Below are 23,729 nucleotides of genomic sequence, written 5' to 3' on the forward strand. Positions count from 1 at the left end.
GGTGCACAGTTGGTATAACATCGTATTGTATAAGGTCTATTATTAAAGCACTAAAGCTGTAGTTAATAAACAACTATGCAGCTTTAAACAGGAAGAGTATTCCTTGTGGGGAGATTTACACACAAAGATTTGAAGAAGTGCCAAGAGCAGAAACAAAATATTCTATGTCAAAGCATTCAAGATGTTATGAGTAATCCTACTGAAAAGGAAGCTTTTCCAATAAAATGACACTTGTACCCAAGAGCATGTACAAAGGGACACCACTCGAGGGAAAATTAGTTCCATATAAAGTAAGTTTCCACTTAAATAATTCAGAACGCACTTTATAAAATGTGACAAGTAATAGATTCCTTACTAAGGTTTGGTTATTCAATCTTTTTAAGTTTTAAAGGATGTCTTTCATTTCTTGCTAAATGCATGATTCCTTCCTCCATAGTGGCAAGCTGAGAGATACCATTTTGGCAGTAAGATGAAAGGTCTGAGTTAAAAGTTTTGAATACGTTAAACATCATGGGCCATTACATTCTGTGACGATTCTCCCAATCTCCCATCATCAACTTTGCAGGAAATTGTGTCTATGTGCAAATGGCCATTAACACCATTTTTCCAGGAATTCCAGTGGTCCCTTGCTGAATTTACAGTGGGAGATCAGGAGATGGTACTGTTTCAGGATGAAGTTTTCTGCTCGATACCTTTAATATAAGTGGAATATCTACCATCTTTTCACATTTGTTTGGTCACAAGTGACAACGATGGACTCAGGAAAACAAGATTTCCAGGCCATGGGTGGGTGGGGCGGGCTCAGTTTGATTTTGTATGTTACTGTAAAACCGATGATAGCTCGCTTGACATTGCTCCCATTTTTAGTCAGCCAGCCAATATCCACTCGCTATCACCCACCTATCACAAAGGAGTCAAAATCAAAAAACAAAAATTGGTAAATTAATAACAATGGCATTAAGGGCCTGTAAATGATGGTACAGCAGACGTGCCCGACTATTAGACAGTCTTTATCAGCCAATGATCTTGAGACATCTGGATCTAACAGTCTGTTAGCTCCAGCAATAGCTGATGTGAGTTAGGAGCATGGGGTATTTGATTGCCTAATTTGCCTGAATTTACGGGTGTGCTGCTACTGACACCAGGTTCCTCCGGGTTGTTGTGCCTTCTTCCCACAAACAAGTACAAGCAAATTTACACCAAGTATATCCAAAGGCAACAGTTGAGCCTGTTTGAAAACTCAGTGCATCTATCCCTTAAGACATTTCATCTGGGTCTTGGAACGAATGGGGTTAGGTGGAGATGAGTCAATTCTTGTACTTGGTCCAGAAAACTTGGGGCAGCGCAGACGGTCAGTGATTACATCCATATGAACATACGGATTAGGAGCAGGAGTAGGCCATTCGGCCCCTCGAGCCTGTTCTGCCACTTGATAAGATCACAGTTGATCTGATTGCAGCCTCAACTCAACTTTGCTCTCTACTCCCTATACACTTGACTTCCTGATCAATCATGAATCTATCAATACCAACATATAAATTAGGAACAGGAGAAGGCTATTGTTGCTGGAGGCCCTGAAAACACTTATCAAATATTCTGTCTCTAGGCATCCTTGGCATGGAAATTAAATGTAATCCAGCACCTGGTAAATGTGATCCTGATATCTAGGCTGGGATTGTCTCAAAAAAGAGGAAGTACCAATTTTCGGACCATATGCAGGTCCTGAGCACATACAGACAGACCGCAGAACTGCAGTCCAACCCCCTAGCAAAATAGGCCTAAATTCCACTTGCTTTCTTAATTACTTGCTGCACCTGCATGCTAACTTTTTGTGTTTCATGCACAAGAACACCCAGATCCCTTTGTGTTCTCACCATTTAAGTGATAGTCTGCCTTTTTAATCTTCCCAGAGCTGGTCTCTTAATTGGACACTGCCAGGTCCATTGTCCAGTTAAGGATAGGCAGCTCCAGAGCCTCAGCAGTACCATTGGGACAGGTAGGCACTGCAAAGTGGAGAACATGAGAGCACCTTAATGTCGAGGCACTTCCAAGTCATTAATATAGATAGTAAATAATTGAGGCCTTAGGATTGATCCTTGTGGCACTCCACTAGTTATGTCTTTTCAACCTGAAAAATTCCCATTAATCCCAACTCGCTGTCTTCTATGAATCAACCAATCCTCAATCCATGCTAATACATTACCCCTAATACCATGAGCTCCTATCTTGTGCAATAACCTTTTGTGTGGCACCTTATCGAATGTCTTCTGAAAATCCAAAAACACTACATATATCAGTTCCCCTTTATCAACTCTGCTTGTTATACCCTCAAAGAACTCTAGCAAATTTGTCAAACATGATTTCCCTTTCACAAGACCATGTTGACTCTATTTGATTGCATTAAGCTTTACTAAATGTCCTATTTCTTTCTTAATAATGGACTCTAGCATTTTCCCAACGACAAATGTTAGGCTGACTGGCCTACAGTTTCCTGCTTTTTGTCTCCCTCCCTTCTTGAACATGGGCATCACATTAATGGCTTTCCAATCCGCTGGGACCCTCCCGGAACACAGTGAGTTCTGGAACATTTCGACCAATGCCTCCACCATCTCTGCAGCCACTTTCTTTAAAACAAATATGGAATTATCATGATCACATAGCATGTATTGTTTTAGAAATCTTCATTTCTATTTTTTCAAGCCATGCACCATTCAGTCACCATTATGTCACGTAATTATTTCAGTCATCAGCTGGTGTCACTCTACCGGCAGTTACTGGGAGATACAGAGTGTTTGCACTCTGACTATCCATGGTCAAATTAGGTATGCTCAGCACCAGAATGGGATGAAAAACACATCATGTGAAGAACTATAGGCATAAACCCAAATCCTGCAACTCCATAATCTAAACAAATATTGTCACCATGGACAACACCAACCTCCAACTTTCTTCTACTCTAATTAATTCTAGATTAATGAGGAAACGAAGTGGCTATGAGCACAAGTTTCCCCTCCCGTCTGCAGCAGGTTTTGTGGTGGCCTGAAAACATGGAGAGGACAAAAATCGGATTTCCGTCAGCTGGTTAACAGTTTGGGATTTTCCCCTCGCCACTATCATGGCGGGTCAGGTTTCCTGCTGATCCAGGGCAGGAGCCCCATTCGCATGCATTACCATGTCACGAATGCTCAATAAAAATGCTACTCACCGGAATCACGTAGCCCCTCCCAACCTAGCACCATGTCAGCAGGAAATTAGACCCGTCTGAAACTCATTTGGAAATAAGTGGCTTGCAGCTGCCGTCCCTCACTTCGCTCCTGATTTTGAAATGAGTGCAACAGTCAAAGCTCACCTGCAACATTGCTGCCCCAGGTTCTCACGGATGCTACACGGGTCGGGGTATAGGCTTGCTCTTCTCACTGGCCTTCTCCATCTTCTGGGAGAGTGTCTTCAGCGGGGCTCAGGCAGGGCTGTTTACAAGAAAGAGACCAGTCATTATGACAGGAGGTGGGGGCGTGGGTTGGGAAGGAAGGAGGAGACACTGGAGACAACGGGCAATGGTGGGGTTGGAGAGAGGGGCGGGGAGACAATTGCAGGCAGAGGGTGGGGAAGCTGGAGCCTGACATGGAAGACTGGAACGCAGGCACAGAAGGGGGTGGATAGAAATCAAACTGTACGAATGGGAGGGGATGCACACAGACTCCGGAATACAAGGTGGGGGTGGGATTTATGTTAGCATGGTAAAAGAGGGATGGCTTGCACAGAGACTCATGGGAGGTGGGGGAGAAGAAAGGCTTGCACGCGAGGGACGGGTTGCATAGGGACTCATGGAGTGGGTGGCGGGGTGGGGGAGAGACTCTGTTGTCAGCAGTAAAGAAGGAATGGGAGTTCTCTTTGAAAGATAGTCATAGCCCCTGGTCTGGGTCCAGGTAGTCAGAGTAAGGGACTGAAGGTAGTCCTGGGGCTGAGAGGACCTCAGGGTCAGAGTGAGAGATTAAAGGTACTCTTGGGGCTTTGCGGGCCATGCTCCAGGGTATGCATGGCATACACACTGTTTGCTGCTGTGATAAGGCACAGCTTGGTGTGCAGGGCATGGTCATGGTCTTGCTGTCACTGGCCATGGTCTTGTCTGGTTTGGTACTGGGCTGCAGATGGGATGGTGAGGGTTAGGGGAGGCATCTGCAGCCTGTAAAGGGGGAAAAGATAATACAGGGGATTGTATTCAAAAAACTTTCCTGGGTGGGGAGAGAGGGAGCGGTCTCCTCTGTATGTGACCATGCACACAGGCTTGAGATGGGTAAGGGTGAGGTCCACAGTGGGCAGGGATACATCAACAGTGATGGGTCTGGGTGGGAGAGTTGGAAAGTCCACCACAATTGCAATGGGATCCAGGATTGCTGGGGGAGGCTGGAGAATAACCAGAGGGAGCTCTACCTGCACATTGTGGGATTCCTGGGAGATTAAAGGGACCTGAACACCGACAGAGGGAGGGTTTGAAACTGGTCTCAAGATAATATCTCAGCACCACCATCTTGAAGTAATGGCGCAGCAACAAACAAAAAGTGGAAAGAAATCTGGATGGGTGGGGTCTGAGTGTGGGAGGAGCCCAGGGCTGCACTCAGGGCACATTTCAGTGAGAACCCTCAAACTGTTTGGACTCAAAACATTGAAATGGAGTCAGGAAATGGAGTTAGAAAACAGGAAGATTTCCTTGAGAAGGTTCCATTGGAGCCATTGCCTTTTATTTGTGCTTTAACAAGAGACTGCAGGAGTCAATGGCTTCAAAATACAGTCACTCCATTTTAGCTTCAACAGAGTTATGTAAGAATTTAAATGAGGGCAACCATACAGGAAATACAGCAGCTGCACATGTGCCAGACTGCCAATGGAAGCCTGAAATGTGCTTTATCCAATTGGCATAGGTCACAGGCCAAAGGCCATCCAGTCATTGTTAAAGTGCAAGCTGAGGTTGATCAGCATAAAAGATAATAGATTGCAGGTTGCACATCTCAACGTGTCAAAAGCTCTCATAAGTTCTTTGGGATTGAGATGGAAAGTATCAAGTTTGGCATCTTGGTCACCTAGATCTATGAGTGTGCCCTCAGCTGCATAGCTGTATCAGCGAAAAGCTATTAGAGCAGACGCAGCTCTGGGGCATGACCTGGCCTTTTCGTATTCAAGTGCAAGGTCCACCATATTTGCCCAGTGTTCATTAATCTCTTGAAATCGGTCCTCTCCCACGGAGAAGGATCACTGATGGATGGAGCCTGTGGTCAATGCTGCCCTCTTGATCCGACTGAGGAGGAGGGGAAGGCCTCACACCGCCTGGTCCAGCTTCGAGAGGAGGCCCAGCCTGAGGTCCATGGTCGAGGGGAGCCCCAGCAACACTCAGAGGATGTGGAGGTTAGACCCACCCCAGGGGAGGGAACTCACAAGAGCAACGTTCTACCAGAGAAGACTCTCCTATCTGGAGATGAGCAACAGACAATGCCGCCCCAATCTGCACTTGTCAAGAGAGGTGGTGGGTCACATCTGACATTCTGTGGGAGGCTCTAATGTCCCATGGACTGGGAGGGCACCCCCTGCCTGTAGCCCTGAAGGTCGCTGCTGCACTCAATTTTTTTGCCTGTGGATCATTCCCGGGATCCACAGGGGAGCTGTGCAGCATCTCAAGTCCTCAGCACAAAAGCGTATCAAGGATGTGACAGATGCCATCTACAGTAAGGGTGATTATGCGAACTTCATATTCGATGAAGCTAGCCTGGCTGCTAGATTTCTGGAGGCTGCAGATATCTCAGGCTTCCCTAGAATACAGGGCGCAATCGATTACACACATGTGGCATTGAGAGCTCCATGGCAGCAGCCCTTGATGTTCATTAGTAGGAAAAGACTCCACTCCATCAACATTCATTCATGTGTGATCATCAAATCCCACCCACCACAGCACTTAGTCTCAAAAGTGGAAAATTCTGTCCTATAAGTGGGTTCCTGCCTAAGCCAAGGCTGCTACAAAGATTGGACCCGAAACTTGTCAATTAGAATTGAAACTCTATGTAGTATCTTCATTACATGAATCTACAAGTTCTGTGCATTCTTACATGACTTCAGAACGTTCATAATCCATTTTTTCCCAATCTGCTGAATAAAAGGCAGCAAATGTAAAAAGATACACACATCTTTGTGCACATTTGTGCCTGGGATTTGCCATACATCCTGAGTCACTCCCAGGTGCCTCACATATTCGAAGGACCTCAGCAAATGCAGGGATGGCTGCTTGGGGATAAGGGCTACCTGCTCAAACAATGGCTCATGACACCCATGCGTCGCCCTCTGAGGAGAGATATAACATGATGCATAAGGCAACACGATCCATCAGTGAACAGACCATTGGCATCCTGAAGATGCGGTTCCAATGCTTGGACTGCACAGGTGGCTCCCTGCATTACTCTCCACAGAGGGTGTCCTGCATCATCATGGTCTGTTGCCCCCTTCACAACCTCGTGCTTCAGAGAGGGGGGATTCCTTTGCCAGAGGGAGATATGGCTGATAGCTCCTCAGACGATAAAGGATGGGCAGGAATCTGAATTGGGAGATGAGGGACCGATTGCACGTGAGGGTGCCCTCAAAGAAGCACAACGTGGAAGACATGCCCATGCCACAGTGATAGCCACGTGATTCCAGGATGATTAAAGGTACAGGCAATGCGACACAGCCACATTTCTTCTGTCCCTTTGTGCCACGCTAGTGGACTGAAAACCTGCACAACCAGTAACATTGATGGCAATCTCAACACTTGGCCTTGCACGCTAGGCCTTATTCTTTGGAAAGGTCAGTGGTGAACGCTCCATCGCTGCGCTCTGGGAAGTGATAGTCACTACAACAGCACAGATGCTGCATCAAAAGCCTTGATGCCGTGGTGGCCACCTTTATGAGAAGCATTTTGCAGACACTTCAGTAAAGAGTTTGGCACATCTCCCTGGCATATCACAAGGGTATAGTAACTATCACGCATCATCTACACATCACATGTTAGGCAAACACTGACTGGGAGCATGGCTCTCCCTCACAATAAGAGGGCACATAGATACACATGTACAACGCTTTCAAATGATGACACCACTCTCATGAACATGTATTTACAAAGGTGCATTATATTAACAGGTATTAAACACTCGTTAACCAGAAATGATTTCAAAGCTTCTTAGTTTTTCTAACTCTATCGCTACATCCTGCTGCACCCCCGACATCCGCAGCAGAGGTGGAGGCAGCCTGTTGACTGCTACGCTTTGTTGCCTTTGATGACTTTGGCAGGTGTCCTCTAGTGGCTTGAGAGCTGGAGGGCCCCATCCTGCTTTGGGTCTCCTGCCGTGGGGCAGGTGCAACCTCCTTGGCCTGTACAGCTGGAGGTCATGGGGTCACAGGCAAAGGAGACTGGGATTGGCTGGACACTCTCAGAGTCACCTGGGTGGCTAGGTGTCTAGCTGCTGGCCCTCATCCTTGGTGGTACCCGAGGGCCCCTGTCTAACTCCCTGAGAAGAAGAAGGGGCACTTAAAGGAGGTCAAGATGGCCGCCTCCCCCTTGCCTAGCCACTGATGGATCCCCCCAGTGCCTATAGCGATGGAATGCAGGTCTGAGCACAAATCCGGCAAAATCTGCTGGACCAAGGCCTCCAAGATAGTCGCCGCCCTTTGCATGGAGACTTTGAGATGCTCACATGTTGGAGACACAACTTCAGACAGGACGTGGACAGATTCCTCCATCCTTCATTCTGCACTATTGACCACCTCTCGCAACTCAGCCTGATTTTCTGCCGCCTGTTGTTGCATTTCCAGCATGTGTGACATGGCCGTTTCCAGGGGCTCATCAGAGAGCGAGAGCAAGAGTGAGAGTGAGATTTAGTTCATGAACAGACTGAACGCAACGTTGCAAGCCACTCACTGAGAATGTCAGGATGTGACCACCTCCTGGAGGTCTCACCCGTAATGGCTTGCTGGGAGAGGCCGATCTTGCCTTCCCCATAGGAGTGGTCCTTCTCCTTGCCCACCAACTCGGCAGCATCCTCCTTAAATTTGGTTAGCTCCAGGATGTCGGCCCTCCCTCCTCCAGTCTGGGGTCTCTCCCTCTTGTTGTGGGTAAGCTTGGCCTACATGGAGTCAAATGGATGGAGTGTGATGAGAAGAAATGGAGGAGAGATTGGGAAGCATGCATACCTACTGTACACGGAGCTCTCACCAGTAAGGCGTGAGGATGAAGTTTGCACACCATGGCAGATGAGATGCTAGGATATTAAAGTATCCATGAGGCAATAAGTGTGATGTGTCCCTTGTTAATATTGTGTGAAATATTGAACAGTATAACCCTTTGAGTGCATGATGCCATTATGAGAGTGTGAGATTGGAGTGAGCTGAAGGTTGACTTACACAGTGGAGAGTTCGAAATCCATTCATCCTCTTCCTACATTGGATGGCATCTCTCAGGCGGTCGCCCTTGCAATGGCCTCCCAGTCTGGCGAGGTGAGGTTGGTGGGCTTCCTGGAGCCATCTCTGGGTGGGGGACTTCCTGGTGTTGCTGTACACCATTGATGAGCACCTCCAGGGAGTCATTATTAAAATCGGGGCAGCCCTCTTCTCCAAAGCAGCCATCTGGAAACGTCTTCTTCTCAAAGCTGGTCTGGAGAGAGTGAAGGTGATGTTTAAATATGGCACCTAGACATTCGATTCCATTGGATGACACCGGAGCAGACGAATCAATTTATTTTTTAAAAATCCATTCACGGGATGTGGGTTTGGCTGGCTGGGCCAGCATTTATTGCCCATCTCTAGTTGCCCTTGAGAAGGTGGTGGTGAGCTGCCTTCTTGAACCACTGTAGTCCATGTGGTGTAGGTACACCCACAGTGCTGTTAGGAAGGGATTTCCAGGATTTTGACCTAGCAGTGAAGGAACGGCGATATACCTCCAAGTCAGAATGGTGAGTGACTCGGAGCTCCCAACCTATGCATAATTAATGAGCATCCGAGAGCGAAATCAGGTGCAATTTCCCGCCAAGTCACCAAGCGGGAAATGCGCCACAGAATCCACCCACCATAGCACTCAGTCTCAAAAGTGGAAAACTCCACCCTACAAGCGGGTTCCTGCCTAAGCTAAGGCCGCTACAAAGATTGGACCCAGAACTTGTCAATCGGTATTGTCACTCCATGTAATATCTTCATCACATGAATCTGCAAGTCCTGTGCATCCTGACATGATTTGAGAATATTCATTTTTTCCCCAATCTTCTGTGTAAAAGACAGTAAATATAAAAAGATACACATGCATCTTTACAGCATAGCCCTTGATGAACCAATACACAGTGGCCCTCCTACATATGTCTTTCAGCTTTGAGCTGTGGACCTCATAAAAGCACTTGGCTCCCAGAGTAATGATCTGCAGTTACCATTAAGATGAGCTGCTAAACCCCTTACAAACAGGTGGAGGGAGTTGGATGGTTTAAGTGTTCCCGTCTTTAGTTCCCTTTACTTTCCTATAGATCTCTTCAGCAGACAGCACATCAAGCAACATGCAAGTGCCACAGTAGGGTATGCTGTTTGATTTAAAGGCTGATTCTTGGCTTGAAAGCAGGTGATGAGATGATTTGACAAAGGAAATAAAATGGCTTTAAATGCTATGGACTTAGTGCTGACAGATCCTAGTGGAAGTGCTAGTCTGTTTAAAACAGGTCCGTTCTTTAACCATTGGAGAAATGCATTCCCTTTGCTGTATATGAAATATTCAAACAATAATAGATGGCTGTCAGTGAGATATAAGAATAATTGAATGGAAGCATTCTGATGATGCTATAAACAGTAAGTGCAAAGCTCAAGTAATGCAATTCTTAATATATTTGTCAGCTATATTTTCTATTTGTTATAATTATCCATTAGGTAACATGTATTTGTTTTATGTTGTTTAAAAGGGTAACTGTCTGCTGTAATGGGTTAGTTATTTTCCTTTTACCTCTGGGGATGGATTCCAATCCTACCAAGATTGATTTAAAAAATATCTAATCTGCCTTCCACCTGATACAGTTCTACCTGAAAGCCCGTTTCTAGTGGACAAGGGCACAAAACATTGGCAATCTCATCCAGAGTAAAGGGGATGAAAGATGTGGAAAATAGAAAAATGTCCCATTGAAGCAGCAGCTTTTATGAATGAGCCTGAGATACATCATTGCGGAAGAATTGAGAATGTCTTCCTCTGAAACCAACTGTTTATGTTTGAGCTGGCAAAGATGACAAATATCATATGCCCACGTTAGAAAGTGTTTCATCCTACCATAACAAAATAAAAGGTATTCAATCATACTCCCAACTTGTGCCTTGTTAAGTCATGGAAAGGATTCGAGGGACTTGGTGAATGCCATGGAGCGTTAAGGGCAGGTGGTTATGCTTCCTCTCATTGGAGATGGTCATTGCCTGGCACTTTAATAGTGCAAATGTTTCTTGCCACTTAACAGCCCAAACCTAGATGTTGTGCAGGTCTTATGCATGCAGATGCAGACTACTATATTATAGAAGGAATTGTGAATGAAATTGAACACAGTGCAAACATCAGCGAACAGCTCCATTTCTGGTTGTATGATGGAGTGAAGGTTATTGGTGAAGCAGCTGAAGATAGTTGTGCCAAGGATGCTACCATGTGGAACTCATGCATCATGTCCTTGGGCTTAGATGATGAGCCTCCAATGACCACAACCATCTTCTTTTGTGCTAGTTATGACTCAGCAAGTGGAGAGATTTCCCCTGATTCCCAATTCAGATTTACTACAGCTCCACACTCAATCAAAAGATGCCTTGATGTCCCCACATCTCTGGAATCCATGTTTGAGCCAAGGCTGTGATGAAATCTGGAGATGAATGGTTCTGGTAGACACAAACTGAGCATTGGTGAGCAGGTTATTGGTAAATAAGTGCTGCTTGCTAGCGCTAATGATGAATTATTTCATCATTTTGTTGATGACTGGGAGTATGCTGCTTTTTTTATGGACAGGGAACATCTGGCTCATTTTCCACATTATTGGTTAGATGCTAGTGTTGAAGCTGGAGCAATTTAGTTACATGCTCACTCTTGGAGAAGAGGTCTTGCTTATTGCAGCCAGAATAATGCCCAAAGCTTTGCTGTGTCCAATGTGCTTAGCCATTTGGTTCCTGGATGCCAAGGATCAATAGATATCCCTGGCTCTCTATATATTTTCAGAGGTAACTTATCAAGGCAGCAGAGTGAGATTTATGTCAGCATCATAAACATCAAAAGAAACATAGAAAATAGGAGCAGGAGTAGGTCATTCAGCCCTTTGAATCATATTTACCATATGATTGAAGATATTGGATCTAATTTCACTGCCTGTTACAATGGAATAATATGCCAGTGTATATCATAATGTTAAAGGTATGTGGTATGAATGAAAAAAAGACATTCAACCTATCTGTTAAGTGGGATCTGCTCAAACAATCCCTCTTCCATTCTTCTGGAAATCTCAAAGGCTTTAGATGACACCAACAACCATGGAGTAGAGATTAAAATAGTTCATAACTATTATCTCGAATAAAATTACAGTTATCATATCAGTCCAGGGCACATATTACTTCATCTAATCTACCGTGAAGAACTTAGGGTCAGCTCATTGTGTTTTTGGCCTTTATCTCTTCATGGCAAATGGTGGTAGCTACTGCTCTCTATCAACACAGAATGCTCCCCCCACTGAATGACTAACATTTGGGGTGTGATTGCTGCGAGTGATAATCAACAGTTGGTTACTCGGAGATAATTACTGTTAGCACGTAAATATAAATGCATCAATAAGATATGTTATTTTGTCTTTAAAGTTTATTTCAAGCAATATAGTGGCCTGGCAGTGTCATCCGAGCAATCCGTGGGTTAGAGGCAAGAATGATAGGCAAAGCCACTGATGTGGCGCTTCCACCGATAAATAGAATTGAGGTGCGCAAACAATCAAAGCACTGGTAAAAATCCCATATTTAAATAGTTGACTCACTCAGGCTAAGGTTACCCTTCGGCAATAGATGTACATTTCTTCCAAATTTCCTTTCTATTGATTTAAATGGATAGGTAAATCGAGTCGGGTGTATAACAGGTGGCAGGTCTGATATCAACACAGCAACCTCCCCTCCACCAGTCCACCACCTCCCCCACCCCCATACACCACATCCTACCCACAAAGATTAAAATAACCTCCTATCAGTCGATATAAATGGATGGTAACAAGGAATGTGAACCTGAAACGTGTGTAAGAATCCTGCAATCCCATGTAATAAAAATGGAATTGAATTTATTCAGGCCCTGATGATAGCTTCACTATTGTAGCTGCTGTGAATCAGCAAGGCCAGGTCTATACAAGAGAAAATTGCAATTCCAAATATATTATTTCTTCAAGGTACCCTACTGATGAATAAAGGAACAGAAGACTAACAAGCAAATGAATTAAAATAAGATTCTTTTAATTATACGCTGCCCTCCCGTCTTATAAAGTGTCCAAGTGAAGGCTGTAATTCGTGAGACTCAATTGAACATTCTGGGAAAAACAATCCTCTCTAAACCATTTGTAATGTAAACCACCAGCTATTTTAATCAATGGATTACTGTACCTCTGATAAAATGGAAGGCTCAAAATGTCTATTCCAATTTTTTGTCTGAAGCAACATTCATAAAGCAATTAGATTACCCATGTTGTATGGTAATTCATGACTGTCACCCCAGGACGTCTGTAAAACAATTTAACAATTTGAACATCAAATCTACTGGGGAAGGGGTGGAAAAATTGGTACATTTTAATGAGGCAAATACATACCTGAAAATCTTGCTTTACTAGGATTCGGATAACACTCATCATTTACAATTTATCATGCTCTGTTTTCTATCCCAATGGACATGCATGCTTAAATTATAAATTAAAATTCTAATTTGCCATTTTTGCAGCAAAACTGTGTAGATGTTCAAAGTTTTCAGAGTCACCAATAGCAATGAAAATGGTTCCTCCACATACACAGCCATACCAATCCATCAGCCGTTAACTAAAGAATAATCCCAAAATGACACCGTGCGATATAGTATTGTTACGATCCCCATGAGGATTCATAACCCAAAATAACCAAATTTACTGAATAACCCCCAAATGCAGAAATTACCAATAAAAAGTTTTCACTTCTTATAACTTTTACGTTAACGTGAATCAGAATCAATGGTCAATTGACCACAAAGTAACAGGCAAATCACAGTCGGTACACACTATAAATGACACATGGAATAGAAATTACGGAGACTAACTCACTGATTTAGTAGGCAGTTCACTCCACCTGTAGAGTCCCAGGTTCAGCCACACAGTTAATCCAAAGAAAATTCCAGTCCCTTTCCTTCAAGGATTTAGCTGATTCGCCATAGCTAGCAGTTGCTGCGTAAACAGTGTTCTATACATGAAATCTTTCACATAAGGCACCTTTCCTTCCAAAGCCATCTCAACTCTCCTTACCCACTCTTCTGCTTCTGCTTCTTTTTCTATCTGTGTGCCACTGGGCTTCTGTATTTTAACTTGCTTCCTGGTGGTACTGCTACCAGGTTAAGGGTCACCAAATCACATGGACCAGTATTTCTTATTATCCATAAATTATGAGTGGTCCCATTACAGATGATACAAATGTATAAAAGTCCTTTTCAAATACTTTTTAAAAAGAATTACAGATTCCCCAAACATTTTAAAGTAATTGCAAATTTGCCTTACTGTTACTGCTTCCAGGTCAAAGGCCATCACAGTATAATGGCATGGGTAGAAAACCTGATTACACTTTTATTTTTAATATTGAAATTCTACCTGGAATAGATGTGTCTTTAAATCTGAGCCAAGTTTGGTCTATTTACAGCTTAAAATACATTTTGGCTATATATATTGATTTTAAGCCCCTGAGACAGTATTTGAGCCAACTGCTCCTCTGCAATAAGCACTCACCTATTTTTTCAGGGTCTGTTCTTTTACATGTTCATTGGCCGTCAATAACACAAACCCCCTGTAAAGTGAGAATGACGTGGAGTGGGAGATGGGTGGGGGGAAGGGTGTTTTGAAATTAGAGTCTAACCTTTAAAAAGCCATAAGTGGCTCCAGCTTGCAGCAGGGGTAGAAACATGTCTGGCTCAGTGATTTGACTGTCAGACAGCTGTACTTGATGCCTCATATGTGATTTTGTGCCAGTCTTCCATTGGGGGAAGAATGTAGAATATTGCAAGGAACCAGAAAAGAAGAGCGCTATAATTTTAATGAGATAAACCTTCCTGGTGAGAGGCAGTAAAGGAGGAAAAGATACTCGGTGCCCAAGAGTATGAATGATAGAATCATAAAATAGCGCAGCACAGAAGGAGGCCTTTTGTTTCCTATATCTCTCCTGATTTTCACATCCATTGGTTTCAAATCAGGAGATGTATTGCCCATCGGCCATTTTATATTATTGCACAGATTCAAAATTATTTCCTTCGTGTTTCTAGCTCCTTGACCACATTAACTTCTATGCAGAACTTTATGACCCCTTCCTTCATTTTAACAGGGTAATATCAGCAACCTTATTACCTCTGAGGGGCATTGCTCTATAGCTGGTCTTCATTAGGTTGCTCAAAGATGTTGCAGGAGAAAGTTGCACAGAATGGGGGCAATTTTGGCTTTGGCCAGGAGCATACAATAGACAATATCCTATAAGAGGCAGGTAACCAAAGAGGCATTTCATACAATAGCGAACCTGGCCTCCTGGCCAATGTTTACCCCTTAATTATACATATGAGCATATCAGTTAGGAACAGGAGTAGGCCATTTGGCCCATCCAGCTTGCTGTGCCATTCAATAAGATCATGGCTGATCTGATCATGGCCCCAACTCAACATTCCCGCCTATCACCAGTAACCTTTGACTCCCTCATTAGTCAAGAATCTATTTACTTCTGCCTTAACAATATTCAATGACCATGCATCCACAGCTCTCTGGGGAAGAAAGTTCCAAAGATCACAACCCTTTGAGAGAAAAATTGTGTCCTCACCTCCATCTGAAATGGGAGACCCCTTAGTTTTAAACTCTGTCCCCTAGTCTCTCCCACAAGGGAATATCCTTTCAGCATCCCCCCTGTCAAGCCCCTTCAGGATTGAATAAGATCACCTCTCATTCTTTTAAACTCCAATAGATACAGGCCCAACCTGTGTAACCTTTCCCCATAAGATAATTCTTCCATCTCAGGTATCAGTCAAGTGACCCTGCTTCATCATCAACATCACCAAAACAGATTATTTGGCTATTATCACGAGGCTGTTTGTGGAGCTTGTTTTGTGCATATTTGCTGCTCCATTTCCTACATTACAACAGTAACTGCATTTCAAAAACTCACTTCATTGGTTGTAAAGTGCGTTGGGATGTCTTGAGTGTGAAAGTTGCAATATAAATGCAAATTCTTTCTTTATTTATAGCAAGGCATGGTCAACATCCATAAATGGCAGGTAAAATTCAGACCAGATAATGACCACCTTGAATAAAAGAAAGACCAGTAATCTTTCCTTGCTCTTCCATGGCACCTCCAGCCAACATCTTAGGGTCACCACTGACCAGGGACTGAACTGAACCAGCAGCATCAACTCCATGGTTACAGCAGCAGGACAATGGTTTTTCTATTGATTCCTCAACACCTCCCCATCATCTACAAGGCTCAATTCATGATTGTGATGGAATACTCACCAGTAGCTTTGTTAGGTGCAGCCAGAACAACATTGAAGGAGCTTAAGACAATACAGAATAAATAGGTTTGCTTGATGGTGCCCCTGCCACTTGATTCAATATGCTCCCCTGCACCACAGGTGCACTATTACTGCAGAATGCATGGTCCACAGGATGCATTGTGTTACTTCCCTGCCCTGTAAGTTCTACCATCAACAAGGACATGAGGATAAGAACAACAACAACTTTAATTTACATAGTAACTTTAACATAGTAAAATGTCCAACGCACTTCACAGGGGCATTACAAATAAAATTTGACACTGACCACTTAAAGAGATTTTCGGATCAAAGGTTAAAGAGGTAGGCTATCCAGAATATCTTAAAGGAGCAAAGAAAGGTAGAGAAGCAAATAGGTTAGGCAGGGAATTTCAGAGCTTAGGGCCAAGATAGCCGAAGGCACGATCACCAATAGTAGAGTGTTGAAAATCAGAAATGTAAAAGAGGCCAAGATTGAAGAAATACTGAGATCTCTGAGGGTGGCCAAGAAAGAGGAGGTTACAGAGTCAGGGAGGAATGAGGCCATTGAAGGATTTGGAAACAAAGGTGAGAATTTAAAAATGGAGGCATTACTGGCCTGGGAGTCAATGTGAGTCAGCAAGTACATTATTGAACAGGACTTGGTACGAGTTAGGATATGAGCAGTGAGGTTTTGAATGAACTCAAGCGTACAGAAGGTGTAAGGTGGGAGTCCAACCTGGAGGACATTGGAATAGGAACATAGGGTAGAATTGTCCCCCTGTCAGGGGTGGGGGGGGGGGGGGGAGCTGTTGTGTGAGGACGGGCGCGGACCCGATCGGCACCCGCAATCGAGTGCGCGCCACCATTTTACGTGGTAACATGACGCGCACCTGGAAGCGCTGTGTGCTCCGTGTGCGGGCCGGGGGTGGGGGTGTTCCCTGAGCCAGGAGCGCGCTCTTTCACGCATGTGAGTGCGCGCATAAGAGCGCAGAAATCTCCCCGCGGTACCTCTGTGTCTCAGGGAGATAAGTTTTAGCCGTTCAATAAAATGTTGAAAAAATTTTTATGACATGTCCCCTCATGTCACATGAGCTGGGATATGTGCATTAATTTCAATAAAAATTTTGAGAAAATTTAAAATCATTCATGAAACCTCATCCCGCCCGTGGATGAGGTTCTATCAAAAATGCGAAGGCCGCCTGGGCTCTCTGCCTTAAGGTTGGATGGTCGGCTCCGTTAATTATTTTAATTGTTAGTTAAATAGCCTTAATAGGTCTTTGACAGATCGGTGGGCGTGCAGCTGAGTTGGCTGCGCGTCCACCGAACTGAAAATCTAAATGACGCGTGGCGTTGTCGGGACACGTGCCTGACATCACCCTGCATTGTTTTACACCTTGGCAAGTGGGCCTCACCCCCGCTCACGGAGCCGAAGATTCTCCCCATAGAAACAGGAGTAGACCATTCAGCCACTGAGCTGTCCTGCTGTTCAATGAGGTCGTGGCTGATCTACACTGTAATTCCATCTGTCAGGCATGGTTTCATAATGCTTTATGCCCTTATCTAACAACCGTATCACCTCCATGTTTCCCTGCAATCATATACCATCCTGGACATTTATCATTATTCCTTTATCATCATATCCTGGAATTTCGCACATAATGCCATCGCGAAACACCACCAATGCTGGCCCTGCGACAGTTCCAGAAAAAAAGCCACCTACTAGTTTCTCAAGGAAATTGGGGGTGAGCGGTGAGTGATACCTTGCCAACATTACCCACATCCTTTTCAAGTTCCACCATAGCAAAGGGGCAAGTGACAGTGGGTGAATACAATTAAGGACAGATTGAAGATGAGGAGGAGGAAAAGTGGGAAAGAAAGAAATTATTTTTCATCAATATGGATAATGATGACAACAATAAGAATGAAGACGATAAGGGAGAGTATGTTGAGTACAAGTCCCTGAATCTGCATCAGTCTTAGAGCCTGAGTAGCCCATGTTCTTCCGACACCACCCTCACAACATAAGCCCACCGTGTTACTTTTTTTGTCAGTTCTGCACGCAACCTCAGAAGCTTCCGCCTGGTGGGAATTGGATAGTATCAGTGAAGACGTGGCATGGGGTGATTTAAGGAGCACAAAGGAGCCCACAGAACTGGGGAACGGATGAAGATGTGCCACCTTCTCAATGATGGCTGAGAGACATAGGAGCAAGAGTAGGTCATTAAGCCTCTGGAGCTGGTTCAACAGTTCAAAGAGATCATGACTGATCTGCAAGCCTTAATATCTTCGGATAACAAAAAGCTATCAATCCTAGTTTTAAAATCAACAATTGATCTTCCATCAATTGTCATTTGCGGAAGAGAGTTCCAAGCTTCTACAACCCTCTGTGTGAAGAAGTGTTCCCTAATTTCAATCCTGAAAAGTCTGAGTCTAATTTTTATTAAACACCCTCTAGTCCTAGAATCCCCAACTGGTGGAAATAGTTTCTCTAATCCTACCTTCTCTGCTTGTGAAAACTTCAATCAAATCAGCCCTTAACCTTCTAAATTCTAGGGAATACAACCCTACTTTGTTTAATCAGTCATTGTAGCTTAAACCTTGGAGTCAAGGTATCATTCCAGCAAATTAGTGCCACATATCCTTTCAAAGGTAAGCAATCCAGAACTGTTTGCTCAGTACTCCAAAACCAGGGTTTTGTATATCTGAAGTATGACTTCTACCCCTTGTATTCTTTTGCTGTAGAAATAAAAGCCTGGTGGTTTCCCTGCCTGCCAGGGGGACCACACGCCACTTGTGAAAAGCCAGTGGTGGAGGGAAGAGGACCTCAGTTGACTACTTCAGTGGCTCAATTGGCCTCTGGCCGGAAGGACCTTCCTCCAACCTCCCCACACCCCACGCATCCCCCCGACCACAGGTAAAATGTCATGGTAATGAGAAGGCAATGGGTACTCCTTGCCTTGCTTTCCCTCACCATTTTATAGGCTCACTCACTTGCAGCCTGCCCCTAGAGGGCTGGTAAAATTCAGCCCATGATGTGCACTATTACTTGAGATTATCATCACACAGGAAAGCTTGCATGTATTACACTTTGACTTGTTCAATCAAATGATGAAAACTTGCATGGTTAAAAAGGGCCAAAGAAGTGATGTTTTAAAGTGGATACTGGGTTGAAATATTTGTCCTTTATTTGATGATGGGTAGGACAAATGTGCACTGTGACAATGGTAATTTGTGTTAAATGGATGGGAACATTTCATTAATAAGTTGTACTTGGCTGGTAGCACAGCAGCTATTGGAGCTTACTCTGACTGACAGCAATCATGATACTTTCTTCCATGTACATCTTCCTTCCAAAGCAGCTGCTGTCACCTCCCCAGAAATGCCTTCACCCAGGCTTTTTGGATGGCAAAATTGCGCAGGACACAACAAGCTATGGCTATGTGGAACACATGTAGTGTAGAGCCCCTCACGCTCCACCAAAACAGCTAAAACCATCTCTTTACAATGCCAATTGTCTTCTTAATAGCTGTACTGGTAGAGACACATGCCCCCTTCTATTTCAACTTAGCTACTGTCCTTGCAACTTTTATAAGGTTCGTTGTCCACCACAGAACATCTCATCACCCACAAGCCATCGATTCACCTGATTATATTCCTAAGAACGAACGTAACACTGCAACTTTTAACAAATTAAATTCAAAGGAAAATTATGTTAGGTAACTGGTAAACTGAAGGCAGCCTAGGTGAGATCACAGACACAGGAAGAGCTGTGAAGGAAGATGACAGGTTGTAGATCATTGTACAGTATGCTACACAGTTCTCTTTGCTAGAGAACAGTCTTCCAGCTTAGAGCTCCTCACTAAGGTCTTTACAGAATCTACAAGTCTTTAAATTCTTTGGGAGAGGATAATAACTCAAAAGGTGCATCTTTCTCCCTTTTCTCTACCCTGTACTGCTGCCTTTCCAACATAATGGCATATAGAGGAATAACCATTGGGAATCCCATATCCGGTCCTTGGAAGTTCTCAACATGGGCAGATGCAAAAGTATCCTAGGCAGAATTGACCCAGATTTGCTCAAAGTGCAGTAGCGGGCAGGAAAAAGAACATTTTACACGTCAGCTGCAATGGCGGCTTTTCACGTCATATCGCCCCAATCCCACCTCATTAATCATGCGTTCCCAGAAAACACGCCGTTTCGATGGCGGCTGAGCCCTCATTCGCACCCCCCCCTCCCCCCACTATGCCGCCACCCCACTGCTCCCTCACGCCGGGCGCCATATTTAAAGTGCAGCCGTGCGCACACCTCTCAGTGCTTTCCAGCCCAGGGCTGCTGCTCAAGGGACATGGCCCCGAAAGGCAAGAAGACTGCAGCCCCCTAAATCTGTGACGCATCCCTGGGATGATTTTTGGACACCATTGGAGTCCACCGTGAAGTCCTCTACTCCCAGTCTGGCCACAGAGGCCCATTAGAGTCACCACTCCTGCTTGGGAGGCGGTGGCAGTGGTGGTCAGTGCCAACACTGCACACAAGAGGTGGAATGATCTCATTCAGGGTAAGGCAATCATCTCATCACTTTAAGCTGCCTCCTCAGCCCTCACACTCTTGAGGCCACTTGCACAGGTCAACATGTGCCCCCTCCCCTGGGATATCTGCCTTCCCCAGTAATACGAACATTCAAACAAGGAGCTGGAGTAGGCCATTCAGTCCCTTGAGCCTGGTCTACCATTTAATAAGATCATGGCTAATCTGAGAGTAACCTGAAATCTGCATCCCACCTACTCCTGCTAACCTCTAACCGCCTTGCTTACCAAGAATCTATCCGCCTCTGCCTTAAAAATATTCAAAGAATCTGCTTCCACCACCTTTCCAGTAAGAGAGTTCCAGAGACTCTTGACTCTCTTGAGTGAAAAGATTTAGCCTCATCTCTGCTTTAAATGGGCGGCCCCTTATTGTTAAACATTGACCTCTAGTTCTAGGGGTCAGATTCTCCCACAAGAGGAAACATCCATTCTCTCAAGACACCTCAGGATCTTATATGTTTCAGTCAAGTCACCTCTTCCACACTCCAGCGATACGAGCCTAGTCTGTCTTTCCTCATAAGATACCCACCCATTCCAGGTATTAGTCTGGTAAACCTTCTCTGAACTGCTCCCGACGCATTTACATCCTTACAGCCCTAGTCCTGCAGCCTCTTCCCTTGCCTGAGGCCACGTCTCCTCCTTCCCCAAGCAAGCCTTAGGCCTGCAGCCATTGAAAAGCCACCCGCGCCTTACGGTTGACCTGAGCCCTCTAAAAGTGATGTGGTGCTGCCTGTGAAACCTGGCGCTGATGACCGTGAGCGCTGCCCGAAGCAAAGTAGGCAATAAGGCCTCAAAATCCCGAGCAAAGTGCAGCTCGCCAAGTGCCCGTCGCTTATGTATAATTCTGGAACACGTCTGCATGGCTGCTCAAATGATCCAGAATGGGAAGGGTGGGGGGTTGGTGGGGAGGGGGTGGTTCCGAGGTTATAATAATATGCAGACGTGTTGCAGTTAAGTTCCCGAACGTGCGGCGGTGGGAAACACTGCCCGCCATTGACGGGCAGAGCGGGCGGCTGCGAGCTGGCTTCACGACAACGCCAAACCGATTTTTGGATTTCCACCATATTGCCTGCTCACACCCGCCCATGATGCCCGATGCCAGCCGTCAAGGAAAATACCGGCCGCAGCGTTCCAACCGTCAGACTAAATTCCAGCATTTTGTATGTCAAAACATCCCCCAAAGAAAAATTCAAAAAATCTTCACAAGTTGCAGTGGTCAGCTGTCACTTCCACTAGTCTCAGTTATTACTGGCAGAAGATATGTCTTAGCTATTTGGTTCTGTTTCTCCTGCTGCATTCGAAGCATGGTTTGTGGGATTTTGGAGCGCCAACTCCATTGGCCTCATTTGGGATCTCAGCATAGTGGATCACAGAGAGGCCAGAACATGCAACTAGCAACTTGGTGCATCGATTTTTGAGCAGAAAATCAGTGAACGTGGCTACTTCTCCAACTTGTGATGTAGAAAATCTGATTTGCGCCAAAGCGAAGCCCTGGAGACGTTGAAAAAGGAGTGAAAATGGAAACCGTGTCCTTGTATTTTTCAGGTTGTCACAATACAATTGTCGGAGGAGTTGAATCTGGTTGGTTGGGGGAGTGGGGGTGGGGTTGGAGGGGGGGGGGTGTTGGTTGTGGGGGTGGCTGGGGTGGGGTGTGGTGGGGTGCGAATCTCATCAGGACATGGTTCTTTCTCTATCCTGTAATGCTGCCTCTCCATTATAATGGCAAACAGAGTAATACACATCAAATTTATACAGGTCATAACTTCCTTGCTTTTGTAGTCCATGCCCCTATTTATAAAACCCAGGATCCCAAATGCTTTATTAACCGCTTTCCTAATCTGCTCAGCCACCTTCAATGATTTGTGCACATATATCCCAAGGTCCCTCTGCTCCAGCACCCACTTTCTAATTAATATATTTTATTTTATATATATGAGTGCATGCTCTTGGTGTTGAGTCTCATCCATCAGAACAACATATTGGGAAATTGCAGGTACATTTGCAGCAATTTTTCCACCCACAAAGGACATAATACCTTAAACATCGGATCATGGTTTCCCAATATAGGATTGTGGCAGCAAGAAAACACTCAAGTGTTTTACCACTGACTGTATAATTTCAGTTTGAAAGAGGAAATGACAAAGGGAGGTTTGGAGTCCATCCATTCTGCACTTGTTAAAGTGGATGACATACTGGACGACGGGTCATCCTGATTCTGAAGATTACATTCAAACAAACGAACATATGAATTAGGAGCAGGAGTAGGCCTCTCGGCCACTCAAGCCTGCTCCGCCATTCAATAAGATCATGGCTGATCTGAATGTAACCTCAACTCCATGTTCCTGCCTTCCCCGGTAACCTTTCACTCCCTTGCTTACCAAGAATCTATCTACCTCTGCCTCAAAAATATTCAAAGCCGCCTTTAGAGGAAGAGAGTTCCAAAGATTCATGACCCTCTGAGAGAAAGGATTTCTCCTCATCTCTGTCTTAAATCGGCACCCCTTATTTTTAAACATCGAATCCCAGTTCTAAGTTCTCCCGCAAGGGAAAACATCCTCTCCACATCCACCCTGTCAAGGACCCTCAAGATCTTAAAGGTTTCAATCAAGTCACCTCTTACTCTTCTAAACTCCAGCGGATGGATACAAGCCTAACCTGCCCAGCCTTTCCTCATAACACAACCCACCTATTCCAGGGTTTAGTCTAGTAAACCTTCTCTGAACTGCTCCCAATGCACTTACATGCTTTCTTAAATAAGAAGGCCAAAACTGTACACAGTACCCCAGGTTGATGTATAATATTAAGGGAAAAACAGTAAAACTTGGAAGTGAAGGGTACCAGTAAAACTTGTACAAACTGGTGTTGTATACCTTAAAATGGAACTCCAGCATTTCTAGTGCCAGTAATACTGACTTGCACTGGGATTCGAACATTTTAAACTGGCATTTTTCTCTCTTATATAAGTAGAGAGCAATAGAGTCAGAAAATGGTGGTGGTGGCATCGGATAGGGCAAGATAACAGGGCAAGATAGCACCAGTGGCAGGCCTGAGTAAGTCGGTGTCAGTGAGTGAAGGAAAACACAGGGGAAGATACTAACGCCTGCTTGGATCTGTAGAGAACGATAGCAGCAAATTACTTACGGTTAGCTCAGCAGACAGCAGTTCTGATTTTCAGTGAAATATATGGACCCACAGTGCCACCTACACACTGGACTTTAAATTGCAGGCTGCCTTCATTGCCACTGTGCTGTCTTCTCACAGCAGCTTTCCAAGGAGAATGATGAAGAGAATTTTTTTCCATGCCTCATCAAGTCTGCCTGGCCTCTGTTGGCAGTAACCCATGTTGTACAGGCCACAGCCATGACATCCTCAAAGAACTCCCTGACGGAGGCAAA

At 44.7% G+C, this 23,729-nt stretch overlaps 1 long non-coding RNA gene across 1 annotated transcript; it reads right to left on the minus strand.

Moving 5' to 3' along the window:
* Positions 1 to 3,455: 3,455 nt before the first annotated feature.
* LOC121287556 lies at positions 3,456 to 13,343 on the minus strand. The gene is made up of 3 exons (XR_005945198.1): positions 13,323 to 13,343; positions 12,640 to 12,756; positions 3,456 to 3,467 (listed from the first exon to the last, which is right to left on the minus strand). It is a non-coding gene; the product is annotated as an uncharacterized LOC121287556 (long non-coding RNA).
* Between the last annotated feature and the right edge of the window lie 10,386 nt (positions 13,344 to 23,729).

Source organism: Carcharodon carcharias, chromosome 2 (assembly GCF_017639515.1).
Source record: "Carcharodon carcharias isolate sCarCar2 chromosome 2, sCarCar2.pri, whole genome shotgun sequence".
In the NCBI taxonomy this organism is placed as follows: domain Eukaryota; kingdom Metazoa; phylum Chordata; class Chondrichthyes; order Lamniformes; family Lamnidae; genus Carcharodon; species Carcharodon carcharias.